At 45.6% G+C, this 18329-nt stretch overlaps 1 protein-coding gene across 2 annotated transcripts in view; it reads right to left on the bottom strand.

Annotated features, from left to right (window-relative positions):
• Positions 1–18048, bottom strand: part of LOC124033784 (aryl hydrocarbon receptor nuclear translocator-like protein 1) — a 35297-nt gene extending 17249 nt beyond the window's left edge. For both annotated transcript variants that reach the window (XM_046346076.1, XM_046346077.1), the window contains exons 1-2: positions 17938–18048; positions 863–946 (exon numbers count right to left, since the gene is read on the bottom strand). The gene's annotated coding sequence lies outside the window, so the exon portion shown is untranslated. The remainder of the gene's footprint in view (positions 1–862; positions 947–17937) is intronic.
• Between the last annotated feature and the right edge of the window lie 281 nt (positions 18049–18329).

Genomic DNA, 18329 nt, shown 5'->3' with positions numbered 1-18329 from the left:
CGAGAGAGTGAGAGAGAGAGGGGGAGAGAGAGGGATAGAAAGAGGGAAAGAACCTAATAAGACCAGCAGAGGGAAACGAACAGAATGGGGAGCACAGGGACAAGACATGATAATAAATGACAAACATGACAGTGTCAGCTCAGCTGGATACGCATGGTTAGCTTACACAGCACTATGATACTGTCTGCCGTGCAAGAACTTCACCCTTTCATAATGTTCTTAATGCTATGTCACTGTTGCGTTCCTATTTAAGCCACTCCCCTGACGTGATCCCATCGTTCTGTCACGTTCAGATGAAACAGCGTGTTCTGTGCACTCAGCAGCATCATCATAGCGCTGTAAAGGCTGTCTGTAATTCCCTTCTATTGTGTGCCGTCCTGGAAAGCTCAGGTTTGGCTCCTGTAATGACATGGCCTATGTTCGCTATGTAAGTCAAGCTGTCCGTTTCTCAGTAGGCTCCTATACTCAGAACAGAGCATTCTAAGAGCCAGTCTAGAAAGATAGACAGGAGACGTTAACACTTTGGTGGAATAGATGGTTAGAAGACATGTTTTTAAAAAAAGCAGAAATAAGACTTGAGTTCAAGTTAATAAGATGCAAGATAACAATATTGATGAAACACAGAAAGCTGTGAGAAAACCACCCTCACACATGACTGTGACTGACTGACTGTGCTCATAACTTACTTCATCCCTAACTGTTCTCCCCGCCAACTGCTCATGTGGTCTTTTTGAAGTGAAACAGCAAGAAGCTGTGCGTCACAAATGTCAATGGTGATTCACTTCAAACGAAGGTCGTGAACCCATTTCAGAGCGGCTGTCAATTCTTATGAAATCACACAGAACCATGTGCGTCCACATACCTGGATGGGTGGTGCAGGAAGTGGAATGGCCTCCTTATGTCAGAGCTGGGCTTTTTCTAACAGATGCACCGACCAGCACAGTACCTGGAGAGGGATCAGATAGGACAAGAGGTCAGGTCACAGCGTAAAACACACTGGCCAGCTGGGAGTGGCGACTCATCTAGGCCTATGATGTAAGAGCGAGTGGTGCTCTGATTAAGTGGCTTGTTCAGAAAGCTCAGATGGGCGACAGATGGGAGGTGATCTGGAGATAGTGTGAGTAGAGGAGATGGCTACAGATTCTCCTCTATGCCAAGCCCCAACAGGATAGTATTAGCAATGGGATCGCAATCACTGCCATGCTAAATCTCATGCCTATAAGACTAATCATACTGCAGTAGTTCTCCACAAAGTACAACATTTCGAACGCCACACAGTATACTATGGACAACAGACAGCCCAGTCAGACAGCTAGGCCTATATATGTTTATGTTTCCCAGACTATCATGGCTCTATGGGGAGATTTATACAAAAGAGACCACTTCTCAATCCTTTTAGCATGTGCTCTTATGGCTCCACACACACACCCCTTATTTATAGGTCAGTGAGACACATGCACACTTCTCCGCACCATAAACAGAACAACTTTCTGTTTCGACTTTTAACCTTCCTGCTCATATCATCATTGGAGTACAAGGATAACAGCAATGCCTTCTTTTGATTTGGAATGTTTACACCTATAGCTGCACTCAGCTACTCTCATAAACAACTCCAGAGGAAAATATCAAGCATGTCAGCAGAATGGACAAAACACACGCACAAAGAAAATGAGACCATTTTGGGTAAAAATACATTTAAAAAATCAGCAACAGAGATTAACAAGTATTGTGCGTGCCTAAGGGAAAGGGCAAAGGAGACAGCTGGACAACCATTCACAATAGCGTAACAAAACATTTCTGACCGGTCAGCTCTAGGCTTAGGTGGAAGCTTTTGCTCTACCTAGCCTACTACGCTTGTGTCATCCTTTTACTTTGTGAATTATTATTTCTGTATTATTACTCTATTATTGGTTGAGAAAACCTATTGCTTCAAATTATTGGGTTAGGTGGGTTAAGTGACATGAGCCTTACTCTAACACCTAAAGCAGGGATCATCAAATAGATTCAGCGCGGGCAGATTTTTTTCTTGAGCGGCTGGTCGGCTGGCATAGTTAGGCTACAAATAATTTGTAGAATGCAAATCTCACTGCAAGAAGCCCAAACAGATATAATATTTGACATAAACGTAATCATATGAAACTGCTTACATTTGTATATGAGCACGTCTCTCTCTATTATGCATGGGAATACTTGGGAACAGATTTCCTCAATTCAAATCACTTGGAGATGGTTTCCTTGTGTTTTTACAGCATGTAATGAATTTTGTAAAAAATCCAAATAACTTCACAGATCTTCATTGTAGGGTTTAAACACTGTTTCCCATGCTTGTTCAATGAACCATAAACAATTCATGAACATGCACCTGTGGAATGGCCGTTAAGACACTAACAGCTTACAGACGGTAGACAATTAAGGTCACAGTTATGAAAACTTAGGACACTAAAGAGGCCTTTCTACTGACTCTGAAAAACACCAAAAGACCAAAAGAAAGATGCCCAGGGTCCCTGTCCATCTGCGTGAATGTGTCTTAGGCATGCTGCAAGGAGGCATGAGGACTGCAGATGTGGCCAGGGCAATAAATTGCTATGTCCGCAATGTGAGACGCCTAAGACTACGCTACAGGAAGACAAGACGGACGCAGTGGCAGACCACGTGTAACAACACCTGCACAGGATCGGTACATCCGACACCTGCGGGACAGGTACAGGATGGCAACAACAACAGCCCGAGTTACACCGGGAACACACAATCCCTCCATCAGTGCTCAGACTGTCCGCAATAGGCTGAGATAGGCTGCAGACTTGTTTTCGAGTTGCTGTGCGTTTTGTTGCCAACCTATTTTGCTACCTGACAACTTTACGGTTTTTACTTTTTAATTACCGTTTATATATATATTTTTTTCCCTCCGTCAGGACCTCCAACAGCCGAAGCTAAGTAGTAACATTAACATGATGCCTTCTGATTGCAGTCGCTGTACTCATACAGGAGAACGATCGCCTTACGGTGAGGATAGCTGTGCTACAAGCCCAGCTTCAGACGCAAGGGTAATTTCTGTGTAGGAAAGGATGAAACGGCGTCTGTGCCACCAGTAAGTACAGATAGTAACGTTAGTATAAATCCCCTCGCACGTCCCCGCAGCCGGACAACTTTCTCACGGTTTCTGGAGGGAAATGCTGTAGGAATGCTCATTCAGCCGACAAACTTTCAACCGGTTTTCCCCATTAAGCAACGAGTCGGAGTCAGAGGCCGAGCCTTCTCTTGTCTCTACTCCTCCCGTTACGGGGTCTGAGACGGCGAAGCTTCCCACCATTAGCTCTGACAAATTGAAAACTCTAGTCATTGGCGACTCCATTACCCGCAGTATTAGACTTAAAACGAATCATCCAGCGATCATACACTGTTTACCAGGGGGCAGGGCAACCGACGTTAAGGCTAATCTGAAGATGGTGCTGGCTAAAGCTAAAACTGGCGAGTATAGAGATATTGTTATCCACGTCGGCACCAACGATGTTAGGATGAAACAGTCAGAGATCACCGAGCGCAACATAGCTTCAGCGTGTAAATCAGCTAGAAAGATGTGTCGGCATCGAGTAATTGTCTCTGGCCCCCTCCCAGTTAGGGGGAGTGATGAGCTCTACAGCAGAGTCTCACAACTCAATCGCTGGTTGAAAACTAGTTTCTGCCCCTCCCAAAAGATAGAATTTGTAGATAATTGGCCCTCTTTCTGGGACTCACCCACAAACAGGACCAAGCCTGACCTGCGGAGGAGTGACGGACTCCTTCCTAGCTGGAGGGGTGCTCTCATCTTATCTACCAACATAGACAGGGCTCTAACTCCTCTAGCACCACAATGAAATAGGGTGCAGGCCAGGCAGCAGGCTGTTAGCCAGTCTGCCACTAGCACAGTCAGTGTAGTCAGCTCAGCTATCTCCATTGAGACCGTGTCTGTGCCTCGACCTAGGTTGGACAAAACTAAACGTGGCGGTGTTCGCCTTAGCAATCTCACTAGGATAAAGACCTCCATTCCTGTCATTATTGATACCTCACATCTCAAAATAGGGCTACTTAAAGTCAGATCCATTACATTTACATTACATTTAAGTCATTTAGCAGACGCTCTTATCCAGAGCGACTTACAAATTGGTGCATTCACCTTATGACATCCAGTGGAACAGTCACTTTACAATAGTGCATCTAAATCTTAAGGGGGGGGTGAGAGGGATTACTTATCCTATCCTAGGTATTCCTTAAAGAGGTGGGGTTTCAGGTGTCTCCGGAAGGTGGTGATTGACTCCGCTGTCCTGGCGTCGTGAGTGTCATGTTTTGTCTTAGATTGTCTTGTCATTATGCTTTCCCTTCTGTTCGTTTCCCCCTGCTGGTCTTATTAGGTTCGTTCCCTTTTTCTATCCCCTCTCTCCCCCCCCTCTCTCTCCTCTCTCTATCGTTCCGTTCCTGCTCCCAGCTGTTCCTATTCCCCTAATCATCATTTAGTCTTCCCACACCTGTTCCTTATCTTTTCCCCTGATTAGAGTCCCTATTTCTTCCCTTGTTTTTTCCTGTCCTGTCGGATCCTTATCTATTGTTCACCGTGCTGTGTCTATGTATTGCCCTGTCGTGTTGTGTTTCCCTCAGATGCTGCGTGGTGAGCAGGTGTCTGAGTCTGCTACGTTCAAGTGCCTTCCCGAGGCAACCTGCAGTTCTTGATCAAGTCTCCTGTCTGTTCTCGTCATTACGAGTAGTATTATGCCTTTTGTTTGTAAAGTAACCTTACTGGATTAAATACTCTGTTTTCGCCAAGTCGCTTTTGGGTCCTCATTCACCTGCATAACAGAAGGATCCGACCAAGGAATGGACCCAGCGACTACAGATGCTCGTAACACTGCCGTCGAGATCCAAGGAGCCATGCTCGGCAGACACGAGCAGGAATTGTCTGCTGCTCGCCATGCCGTGGAGAACCTGGCCGCTCAGGTTTCCGACCTCTCTGGACAGTTCCAGAGTCTTCGTCTCGTGCCACCTGTTACTTCCTGGCCTGCCGAGCCTCCGGAACCTAGGGTTAATAACCCACCTTGCTACTCCGGGCAGCCCACGGAGTGCCGCTCCTTTCTCACCCAGTGTGATATTGTGTTCTCTCTCCAACCCAACACATACTCTAGCGAGAGAGCTCGGGTTGCTTACGTCATTTCACTCCTTACTGGCCGGGCTCGAGAGTGGGGCACAGCTATCTGGGAGGCAAGGGCTGATTGTTCTAACAATTACCAGAACTTTAAAGAGGAGATGATTCGGGTTTTTGACCGTTCAGTTTTTGGTAGGGAGGCTTCTAGGGCCCTGGCTTCCCTATGCCAAGGTGATCGATCCATAACGGATTACTCTATAGAGTTTCGCACTCTTGCTGCCTCTAGTGACTGGAACGAGCCGGCGCTGCTCGCTCGTTTTCTGGAGGGACTCCACGCAGTGGTCAAAGATGAGATTCTCTCTCGGGAGGTTCCTTCCAGTGTGGACTCTTTGATTGCTCTCGCCATCCGCATAGAACGACGGGTAGATCTTCGTCACCAAGCTCGTGGAAGAGAGCTCGCGTCAACGGTGTTTCCCTGCTCCGCATCGCAACCATCTCCCTCCTCTGGCTCAGAGACTGAGCCCATGCAGCTGGGAGGTATTCGCATCTCGACCAAGGAGAGGGAACGGAGGATCACCAACCGCCTGTGCCTCTATTGCGGATTTGATGGACATTTTGTCAATTCATGTCCAGTAAAGGCCAGAGCTCATCAGTAAGCGGAGGGCTACTGGTGAGCGCTACTACTCAGGTCTCTTCATCTAGATCCTGTACTACTATGTCAGTCCATCTACGCTGGACCGGTTCGGGTGCTACATGCAGTGCCTTGATTGACTCTGGGGCTGAGGGTTGTTTCATGGACGAAGCATGGGCTCGGAAACATGACATTCCTTTCAGACAGTTAGACAAGCCTACGCCCATGTTTGCCTTAGATGGTAGTCATCTTCCCAGTATCAGATTTGAGACACTACCTTTAACTCTCACAGTATCTGGTAACCACAGTGAGACTATTTCTTTTTTGATTTTTCGTTCACCTTTTACACCTGTTGTTTTGGGTCATCCCTGGCTAGTATGTCATAATCCTTCTATTAATTGGTCTAGTAATTCTATCCTATCCTGGAACGTTTCTTGTCATGTGAAGTGTTTAATGTCTGCCATCCCTCCCATTTCTTCTGTCCCCACTTCTCAGGAGGAACCTGGCGATTTGACAGGAGTGCCGGAGGAATATCATGATCTGCGCACGGTCTTCAGTCGGTCCCGAGCCAACTCCCTTCCTCCTCACCGGTCGTATGATTGTAGTATTGATCTCCTTCCGGGGACCACTCCTCCTCGGGGTAGACTATACTCTCTGTCGGCTCCCGAACGTAAGGCTCTCGAGGATTATTTATCTGTGTCTCTTGACGCCGGTACCATAGTGCCTTCTTCCTCTCCGGCCGGGGCGGGGTTCTTTTTGTTAAGAAGAAGGACGGTACTCTGCGCCCCTGCGTGGATTATCGAGGGCTGAATGACATAACGGTTAAGAATCGTTATCCGCTCCCCTTATGTCATCAGCCTTCGAGATTCTGCAGGGAGCCAGGTGCTTTACTAAGTTGGACCTTCGTAACGCTTACCATCTCGTGCGCATCAGAGAGGGGGACGAGTGGAAAACGGCGTTTAACACTCCGTTAGGGCATTTTGAGTACCGGGTTCTGCCGTTTGGTCTCGCCAATGCGCCAGCTGTTTTTCAGGCATTAGTTAATGATGTTCTGAGAGACATGCTGAACATCTTTGTTTTTGTCTATCTTGACGATATCCTGATTTTTTCACCGTCACTCGAGATTCATGTTCAGCACGTTCGACGTGTTCTACAGCGCCTTTTAGAGAATTGTCTCTACGTAAAGGCTGAGAAGTGCTCTTTTCATGTCTCCTCCGTTACTTTTCTCGGTTCCGTTATTTCCGCTGAAGGCATTCAGATGGATTCCGCTAAGGTCCAAGCTGTCAGTGATTGGCCCGTTCCAAGGTCACGTGTCGAGTTGCAGCGCTTTTTAGGTTTCGCTAATTTCTATCGGCGTTTCATTCGTAATTTCGGTCAAGTTGCTGCCCCTCTCACAGCTCTTACTTCTGTCAAGACGTGTTTTAAGTGGTCCGGTTCCGCCCAGGGAGCTTTTGATCTTCTAAAAGAACGTTTTACGTCCGCTCCTATCCTCGTTACTCCTGACGTCACTAGACAATTCATTGTCGAGGTTGACGCTTCAGAGGTAGGCGTGGGAGCCATTCTATCCCAGCGCTTCCAGTCTGACGATAAGGTTCATCCTTGCGCTTATTTTTCTCATCGCCTGTCGCCATCTGAGCGCAACTATGATGTGGGTAACCGTGAACTGCTCGCCATCCGCTTAGCCCTAGGCGAATGGCGACAGTGGTTGGAGGGGGCGACCGTTCCTTTTGTCGTTTGGACAGACCATAAGAACCTTGAGTACATCCGTTCTGCCAAACGACTTAATGCCCGTCAAGCTCGTTGGGCGTTGTTTTTCGCTCGTTTCGAGTTTGTGATTTCTTACCGTCCGGGTAGCAAAAACACCAAGCCTGATGCCTTATCCCGTCTGTTTAGTTCTTCTGTGGCTTCTACTGATCCCGAGGGGATTCTTCCTTATGGGCGTGTTGTCGGGTTGACAGTCTGGGGAATTGAAAGACAGGTTAAGCAAGCACTCACGCACACTGCGTCGCCGCGCGCTTGTCCTAGTAACCTCCTTTTCGTTCCTGTTTCCACTCGTCTGGCTGTTCTTCAGTGGGCTCACTCTGCCAAGTTAGCTGGTCATCCCGGTGTTCGAGGCACTCTTGCGTCTATTCGCCAGCGCTTTTGGTGGCCGACTCAGGAGCGTGACACGCGCCGTTTCGTGGCTGCTTGTTCGGACTGCGCGCAGACTAAGTCGGGTAACTCTCCTCCTGCCGGTCGTCTCAGACCGCTCCCCATTCCTTCTCGACCATGGTCTCACATCGCCCTAGACTTCATTACCGGTCTGCCTTTGTCTGCGGGGAAGACTGTGATTCTTACGGTTGTCGATAGGTTCTCTAAGGCGGCACATTTCATTCCCCTCGCTAAACTTCCTTCCGCTAAGGAGACGGCACAAATCATTATCGAGAATGTGTTCAGAATTCATGGCCTCCCGTTAGACGCCGTTTCAGACAGAGGCCCGCAATTCACGTCACAGTTTTGGAGGGAGTTCTGTCGTTTGATTGGTGCGTCCGTCAGTCTCTCTTCCGGGTTTCATCCCCAGTCTAACGGTCAAGCAGAGAGGGCCAATCAGACGATTGGTCGCATACTACGCAGCCTTTCTTTCAGAAACCCTGCGTCTTGGGCAGAACAGCTCCCCTGGGCAGAATACGCTCACAACTCGCTTCCTTCGTCTGCTACCGGGTTATCTCCGTTTCAGAGTAGTCTGGGTTACCAGCCTCCTCTGTTCTCATCCCAGCTTGCCGAGTCCAGCGTTCCCTCCGCTCAAGCGTTTGTCCAACGTTGTGAGCGCACCTGGAGGAGGGTGAGGTCTGCACTTTGCCGTTACAGGGCACAGACTGTGAGAGCCGCCAATAAACGCAGGATTAAGAGTCCAAGGTATTGTTGCGGCCAGAGAGTGTGGCTTTCCACTCGCAACCTTCCTCTTACGACAGCTTCTCGTAAGTTGACTCCGCGGTTCATTGGTCCGTTCCGTGTCTCCCAGGTCGTCAATCCTGTCGCTGTGCGACTGCTTCTTCCGCGACATCTTCGTCGCGTCCATCCTGTCTTCCATGTCTCCTGTGTCAAGCCCTTTCTTCGCACCCCCGTTCGTCTTCCCCCCCCCTCCCGTCCTTGTCGAGAGCGCACCTATTTACAAGGTACGTAAGATCATGGACATGCGTTCTCGGGGACGGGGTCACCAATACTTAGTGGATTGGGAGGGTTACGGTCCTGAGGAGAGGAGTTGGGTTCCGTCTCGGGACGTGCTGGACCGTTCACTTATTGATGATTTCCTCCGTTGCCGCCAGGATTCCTCCTCGAGTGCGCCAGGAGGCGCTCGGTGAGTGGGGGGTACTGTCATGTTTTGTCTTAGATTGTCTTGTCATTATGCTTTCCCTTCTGTTCGTTTCCCCCTGCTGGTCTTATTAGGTTCGTTCCCTTTTCTATCCCTCTCTCTCCCCCTCCCTCTCTCTCCTCTCTCTATCGTTCCGTTCCTGCTCCCAGCTGTTCCTATTCCCCTAATCATCATTTAGTCTTCCCACACCTGTTCCTTATCTTTTCCCCTGATTAGAGTCCCTATTTCTTCCCTTGTTTTCCGTTCCTGTCCTGTCGGATCCTTATCTATTGTTCACCGTGCTGTGTCTATGTATTGCCCTGTCGTGTCGTGTTTCCCTCAGATGCTGCGTGGTGAGCAGGTGTCTGAGTCTGCTACGTTCAAGTGCCTTCCCGAGGCAACCTGCAGTTCTTGATCAAGTCTCCTGTCTGTTCTCGTCATTACGAGTAGTATTATGCCTTTTGTTTGTAAAGTAACCTTACTGGATTAAATACTCTGTTTTCGCCAAGTCGCTTTTGGGTCCTCATTCACCTGCATAACAGTGGGAGTTTGTTCCACCATTGGGGGCCAGGGCAGCGAACAGTTTTGACTGGGCTGAGCGGGAGCTGTACTTCCTCAGTGGTAGGGAGGCGAGCAGGCCAGAGGTGGATGAACGCAGTGCCCTTGTTTGGGTGTAGGGCCTGATCAGAGCCTGGAGATCCCTTACTTCAAAGGCAATTATAGTCAATGAACTGATCATAATCTTGATGTGATTGGCCTGACTGAAACATGACTTTAGCCTGATGAATTTACTGTGTTAAATGAGGCCTCACCTCCTGGCTACACTAGTGACCATATCCCCGTGCATCCCGCAGAGGTTTTGCTAACATTTACGATAACAAATTTACATTTACAAAAAAATAGACTTTTTCATCTTTTGAGCTTCTAGCCACGAAATCTATGTAGCCTACTCAATCACTTGTTTAAGCTTACAGGCCTCCTGGGCCATATACAGCGTTCCTCATTGAGTTCCCTGAATTCGGACCTTGTAGTCATAGCAGATACTGTTCTGATTTTTGGTGACTTTAATATTCACATGGAAAAGTCCACACACCCACTCCAAAAGGCTTTCGGAGCCATCATCGACTCAGTGGGTTTTGTCCAACATGTCTCTGGACCTACTCACTGTCACAGTCATACTCTGGACCTAGTTTTGTCCCATGGGATAAATGTTGTGGATCTTAATGTTTTTCCTCATAATCCTGGACTATCGGACCACCATTTTATTACATTTGCAATTGCAACAAATAATCTGCTCAGACCGCGAACAAGGAACATCAAAAGTTGTGCTATAAATTCACAGACGACACAAAGATTCCTTGATGTCCTTCCAGACTCCCCTGTCTACCCAAGGACGCCAGAGGACAAAAATCAGTTAACCACCTAACTGAGGAACTCAATTTAACCTTGCGCAATAACCTAGATGCAGTTGCACCCCTAAAAACTAAAACCATTTCTCATAAGAAACTAGCTCCCTGGTATACAGAAAATACCCGAGCTCTGAAGCAAGCTTCCAGAAAATTGGAACGGAAATGGCACCACACCAAACTGGAAGTCTTCCGACTAGCTTGGAAAGACAGTACCGTGCAGTATCGAAGAGCCCTCGCTGCTGTTCGATCATCCTATTTTTCCAACTTAATTGAGGAAAATAAGAACAATCCGAAATTCGTTTTTGATACTGTCGCAAAGCTAACTACAAAGCAGCATTCCCCAAGAGAGGATGGCTTTCACCTCAGCAGTAATAAATTCATGAACTTCTTTGAGTAAAATATGATTATTAGAAAGCAAATTACGGACTCCTCTTTAAATCTGCGTATTCCTTCAAAGCTCATTTGTCCTGAGTCTGCACAACTCTGCCAGGACCTAGGATCAAGAGAGACACTCAAGTGTTTTAGTACTATATCTCTTGACACAATGATGAAAATTATCATGGCCTCTAAACCTTCAAGCTCCATACTGGACCCTATTCCAACTAAACTACTGAAAGAGCTGCTTCCTGTACTTGGCCCTCCTATGTTGAACCTAATAATGGCTCTCTATCCACCGGATGTGTACCAAACTCACTAAAAGTGGCAGTAATAAAGCCTCTCTTGAAAAAGCCAAACCTTGACCCAGAAAATATAAAAAACTATCGGCCTAAATCGAATCTTCCATTCCTCTCAAAAGTTTTAGAAAAGGCTGTTGCGCAAATCAACTGTAAATTTCGGTGTTCCTCGAGGTTCCATTTTAGGACCACTATTGTTTTCACTATATATTTTACCTCTTGGGGATGTTATTCGAAAACATAATGTTAACTTTCACTGCTATGCGGATGACACACAGCTGTACATTTCAATGAAACATGGTGAAGCCCCAAAATTGCCCTTGCTAGAAGCATGTGTTTCAGACATAAGGAAGTGGATGGCTGCAAACTTTCTACTTTTAAACTCGGACAAAACAGAGATGCTTGTTCTAGGTCCCAAGAAACAAAGAGATCTTCTGTTGAATCTGACAATTAATCTTAATGGTTGTACAGTCGTCTCAAATAAAACTGTGAAGGACCTCGGCGTTACTCTGGACCCTGATCTCTCTTTTGAAGAACATATCAAGACCATTTCAAGGACAGCTTTTTTTCCATCTACGTAACATTGCAAAAATCAGAAACTTTCTGTCCAAAAATGATGCAGAAAAATTAATCCATGCTTTTGTCACTTCTAGGTTAGACTACTAAATAAACTTCAGTTAGTGCTAAATACGGCTGCTAGAATCCTGACTAGAACCAAAAAAATTGATCATATTACTCCAGTGCTAGCCTCTCTACACTGGCTTCCTGTCAAAGCAAGGGCTCATTTCAAGGTTTTACTGCTAACCTACAAAGCATTACATGGGCTTGCTCCTACCTATCTCTCTGATTTGGTCCTGCCGTATATACCTACACGTACGCTACGGTCACAAGACGCATGCCTCCTCATTGTCCCTAGAATTTCTAAGCAAACAGCTGGAGGCAGGGCTTTCTCCTATAGAGCTCCATTTTTATGGAACGGTCTGCCTACCCATGTCAGAGATGCAAACTCGGTCTCAACCTTTAAGTCTTTACTGAAGACTAATCTCTCCAGTGGGTCATATGATTGAGTGTAGTCTGGCCCAGGAGTGGGAAGGTGAATGGAAAGGCTCTGGAGCAACGAACCACCCTTGCTATCTCTGGCTGGCCGGTTCCCCTCTTTCCACTGGGATTCTCTGCCTCTAACCCTATTACAGGGGCTGAGTCACTGACTTGCTGGGGCTCTCTTATGCCGTCCCTGGAAGGGGTGCGTCACCTGAGTGGGTTGATTCACTGATGTGGTCATCCTGTCTGGGTTGGTGCCCCCCCTTGGGTTGTGCCATGGCAGAGATCTTTGTGGGCTATACTCAGCCTGGTCTCAGGATGGTAAGTTGGTGGTTGAAGATATCCCTCTAGTGGTGTGGGGGCTGTGCTTTGGCAAAGTGGGTGGGGTTATATCCTTCCTGTTTGGCCCTGTCTGGGGGTGTCCTCGGATGGGGCCACAGTGTCTCCTGACCCCTCCTGTCTCAGCCTCCAGAATTTATGCTGCAGTAGTTTATGTGTCGGGGGGCTAGGGTCAGTTTGTTATATCTGGAGTACTTCTCCTGTACTATTCGGTGTCCTGTGTGAATCTAAGTGTGCGTTCTCTAATTCTCTCCTTCTCTCTTTCTTTCTCTCTCTCGGAGGACCTGAGCCCTAGGACCATGCCCCAGGACTACCTGACATGATGACTCGCTTGCTTGCTGTCCCCAGTCCACCTGGCCGTGCTGCTGCTCCAGTTTCAACTGTTCTGCCTTATTATTATTCAACCATGCTGGTCATTTATGAACATTTGAACATCTTGGCCATGTTCTGTTATAATCTCCACCCGGCACAGCCAGAAGAGGACTGGCCACCCCACATATGCTCTTGCTAATTCTCTCTTTCTTTCTCTCTCTCGGTGGACCTGAGCCCTAGGACCATGCCCCAGGACTACCTGACATGATGACTCCTTGCTGTCCCCAGTCCACCTGACTGTGCTGGTGCTCCAGTTTCAACTGTTCTGCCTTATTATTATTCGACCATGCTGGTAATTTATGAACATTTGAACATCTTGGCCATGTTCTATTATAATCTCCACCCGGCACAGCCAGAAGAGGACTGGCCACCCCTCATAGCCTGGTTCCTCTCTAGGTTTCTTCCTAGGTTTTGGCCTTTGTAGGGAGTTTTTCCTAGCCACCGTGCTTCTACACCTGCATTGCTTGCTGTTTGGGGTTTTAGGCTGGGTTTCTGTACAGCACTTTGAGATATCAGCTAATGTACGAAGGGCTATATAAATGAATTTGATTTGATTTGATTTGGACTGAGGGTTTGTAGGCCTGTTGTAAGGCAGGTCCTCACCAGACATCACCGGCAACAACGTCCCCTATGGACACAAACCCACCGTTGCTGGACCAGACAGGACTGGCAAAAAGTGCTCTTCACTGACAAGTCACGGTTTTGTCTCACCAGGGGAGATGGTCGGATTTGCATTTATCGCAGAAGTAATGAGCATTACACCGAGGCCTGTACTCTAGAGCGGGATCAATTTGGAGGTGGAGGGTCCGTCATTGTCTGGGGCCGTGTGTCACAGCATCATCGGACTGAGCTTGTTGTCATTGCAGGCAATCTCAATGCTGTGCGTTACTGGGAAGACATCCTCCTCCCTCATGTGGTACCCTTCCTGCAGGCTCATCCTGACATGACACTCCAGCATGACAATGGCACCAGCCATACTGCTCGTTCTGTGCGTGATTTCCTGCAAGACAGGAATGTCAGTGTTCTGCCATGGCCAGTGAAGAGCCCGGATAAAATAAAGGTAAAATAAAGGTAAAATAACAACTCAATGTTTATATCCCAGGACAAATTAGCTAGCAACAGCAAGCTAGCTAAATACGACAAATTAGCTAGCAAGTGCAAGCTAACTAGTTAATGCCTATCCCCAAATTAATATAATTGGTTCAGAGTTTCTTTTGAAATTTTAACTTGCGTGTTGTGATCGCGTTTGGTGTGGGGGAACAAAATAAATTTATGCACAATGGCGTACGATGGCGGTTTGGGTTCCGTGTTATGTTCATATAAATATTTACACATAAGCTTGCTGAAAATAAACGCAGTTGACAGTGAGAGGACATTTCTTTTCATAAGTACACACATATACATATACAGTGCCTTGCGAAGGTATTCGGCCCCCTTGGACTTTGCGACCTTTTGCCACATTTCAGAATTCAAACATAAAGATATAAAACTGTATTTTTTTGTGAAGAATCAACAACAAGTGGGACACAATCATGAAGTGGAACGACATTTAAAACTTTTTTAACAAATCAAAAACTGAAAAATTGTACAGATGACTGTGGTACCTTCAGGCATTTGGAAATTGCTCCCAAGGATGAACCAAACTTGTGGAGGTCTACAGTTTTATTTCTGAGGTCTTGGCTGATTTCGTTTGGGTTTCCCATGATGTCAAGCAAAGAGACACTGAGTTTGAAAATAGGCCTTGAAATACATCCACAGGTACACCTCCAATTGACAAAAAAAATGATGTCAATTAGCCTTTCAGAAGCTTCTAAAGCCATGACATAATTTTCTGGAATTTTCCAAGCTGTTTAAAGGCTTAAAGGCACAGTCAACTTAGCGTATGTAAACTTCTGACCCACAGGAATTGTGATACTGTGAATTACAAATGAAAGAATCTGTCTGTAAACAATTGTGGAAAAATGACCTGTGTCATGCACAAAGTAGATGCACTAACCGACTTGCCAAAACTATAGTTACTTAAACAAGAAATTTGTGGAGTGGTTTTAATGACTCCAACCTAAGTGTATGTAAACTTCCGACTTCAACTGTAGTAACCAAAAAAGTGCAAAACACATAAAAATATATTTTATATTTAGATTCTTCAAAGTGGCCACCCTTTTCCTTGATTACAGCTTTGCACACTCTTTGCATTCTCTCAACCAGCTTCATGAGGAATGCTTTTCCAACAGTCTTGAAGGAGTTCATACATATGGTGAGCACTTGTTAGCTGCTTTTCCTGCACTCTGCGGTCCAACTCATCCCAAACCATCTCAATTGGGTTGAGGATGGGTGATTGTGGAGGCCAAGTCATCTGATGCAGCATTCCATTACTCTCATTCTTGGTCAAATAGCCCTTACACAGCCTGGAGGTGTGTAAGGTCTATTTGGCCCAAGCAAGTATCTTCTTATTATTTGTGTCCTTTAGTGGTGGTTTCTTTGTAGAAAATCGATCATGAAGGCCATTTTCTTCTGAAAAGTTGAAGTTGTGATGTGTCTGGTACTTGAACTCTGTGAAGCATTTATTTGGGCTGCAATCTGAGATGCAGTTAACTAATGAACTTATCCTCTGCAGCAGAGGTAACTCTGGGTCTTCCTTTTTCCTGTGGCGGTCCTCACGAGAGCCAGTTTCATCATAGCGCATGATGGTTTTTGCGACTGCACTTGAAGAAACTTTCAAAGTTCTTGAAATTGTCTGAATTGACTGACCTTCATATCTTAAAGTAATGATGGACTGTCGTTTCACTTTGCTTATTTGAGCTGTTCTTGCCATAACATGGACTTGATCTTTTACCAAATAGGGCTATCTTCTGTATACCAACCCTACCTTGTGTAGCTCAGTTGGTAGAGCATGGCGCTTGTATCGCCAGGGTAGTGGGTTCGATCCCCGGGACCACCCATACGTAGAATGTATGCACACATGACTGTACGTCGCTTTGGATAAAAGCGTCTGCTAAATGGCATATATTATATTATTATTATTGTCACAACACAACTGATTGGCACAAACGCATTAAGAAGGAAAGAAATTCCACAAATTCACGTTTGACAAGGCACGCCTGTTAATTGAATGCATTCCAGGTGACTATCTCATGAAGACGGTTGAGATAATGCCAAGAGTGTGCAAAGCTGTCATCAAGGCAGGATGGCTCAACAGCAAATTTGCAGAAAGAGCAGGATATACCAAGGGAGAAGAAAGGAGAAATGTTTTTATGCTTAGAAAACTTGGGGGGCCAAATAAAAAACCCTGCGGGCCACCAGTTGAGGAACCTTGACCTCAAGTAGTCGACATCATACAAGGTCTTTCTCCTTTCTTCTCCCTCGGCATATCCTGCTCAAGCATGTTGCACAATATTCCTGACTGACTTGAATTTCTTAGCATGTTCTTTGAGAGCTACTGTAGGCTCAGAGAAACCTCAGTGAAAACACTGAGAGGAGCATCATACTGGCAGGGCAGGCAGATATGGTCAGGTTATGGTCATATACACTGTAGGAGTGTTCAAATTCGATGCCTTGTTTGCTTTTCAATCCCCCCCTTGAAACCTAAAATTGGCTTTGGGTATGAGGGCAACATGAAGAAAGAAAGACCGAGAGACTTCAGAATAGAAGTGAAAAATCAAGGAGTGTGTAATTTTGGGTAGCCAACATAAAAGCTACTGCGAGTTGCACAGCTCCAGTGGAAACAACCAAGCACCACACATAATGCAACATGTTGCAACTCGCTAAAGTAAAGGATGATTACCAACATTTGATTAAGTAGCCAATAGAATCCACTTTCCCTGTGTTAATATGCAGTACTGACAGGTAAATATTTCCTAAAACAAAAACAAGACCTGTCTTATAGCCTACTACTGTCCACCAAGGAGTTAGTAAAGACAACGCAATCACAATTGAATTTTCTCTGACCCCAATGACCTCTATTTACCTTCATGGCATATTATGTCAAATTAAAACCAAGTAGCATCATCTATGTCATTACTGTCACATTACTGATACACTTGTTGACTTTTTCAGGAATAGCTGTTTCATATTTTAAGAATAGCATGAAGAGTAATGTCCTTCTAAAAGTGAGCATTGGAATGTGCATTCCCTGGACATGGTGTACTGTAGCCATTTATTCGTCAGGAATAGACCACATATTGAGACTCTTTTTATAAATAGCTTGCCCAACTTATGTAGATTTTTTATCGTTTTTCTTTTTTACAGCAGTCTGCAATTAATGGTGTACTTTTATGAGCAGACGGATTTGCTCAAATTATAACAAAATAGTATTTGTTTTCACTAACATTGGAGCTTGGAAGAAATACTCGGCTATCATTAGACTATTCTGCACTAGGATGTGTCTAGCATATAGGCCTATTGACAACGGCAAATCATGAAACATAATCGGTTACAAACGGCAAGAAATCTGTCAGTGACTGTCACATTGATTTGATATTTTCTGAAACAGAACAGAATCCAGTGCAGTATGTTTTCATTACATTGTATTAATATCAGCCCAACATCCGCATTGCATTGCTCATATAGAGGAGAAACATTGTTGCTGTTAATTAAAGGATGACTATACAGGCCTATAAAAGGCAAATGATTGTAACAGGTAATCAACCGCCCGTCACTAGATGTTTTATGCAACACAGCTATGACCTCGTTTAATCCGAGCCGTGGTAGGGAAGTTCAGGCAAATCACGCAATGTACAAATAGAAAAAAATAGCCTCCCAATCAAATAAAATGACATACGGTCATTCCAGATTTGTAAATTAGGTTAGACACCTACAAATCGCATTTTTTCCCGGCATTACATGCCACTGTGTGCCTCTAAAAGTTACACTGTAAACCGATGACTGCACCTCCTCGGGAATGGCTTTAGACAGCCAATTGAAACCATAATACGAGTAATGAAATGCACACAGTATACCAAATTCAATGTTGAATTAAGGAAACATGATATAGTCCTTTTGCATAATATATAACAAAGTATGTGACTTACGTGTGGAAAAGCTGCACATGTGTACTGAGGCGGATTGGAACGACAATAGGCAGGAGGAATACACTGACCTACTTTCTTCCTCCTGTGATGATCGTTGCACCACTAACCCAGTTTATGAACCAATTGGGTGCTTTCGAGATCAAGGCATTGAGCTTCTAGCAAATAGAATAACTCGGTGTATTTATGGACCAATGAACATGGGGAAGACAATATAGGCTATATCCAATGAAATTACATGAAGCATCAAATGAAGCTACAGAATAACGCAACGATTCAGCCAATGGCAAAATAGAATACAGTCAGCAGGAATATATATTGTATTACAACACATGTGGGCAGTAAACTCGAATCTTTGTGCTGGACTCATCTGTGGAACTCTTGTAATGGACCAA

This window comes from Oncorhynchus gorbuscha, linkage group LG04 (assembly GCF_021184085.1).
Source record: "Oncorhynchus gorbuscha isolate QuinsamMale2020 ecotype Even-year linkage group LG04, OgorEven_v1.0, whole genome shotgun sequence".
NCBI classification, from domain to species: Eukaryota; Metazoa; Chordata; class Actinopteri; order Salmoniformes; family Salmonidae; genus Oncorhynchus; species Oncorhynchus gorbuscha.
This window is presented reverse-complemented; position numbering and strand designations above follow the sequence as displayed.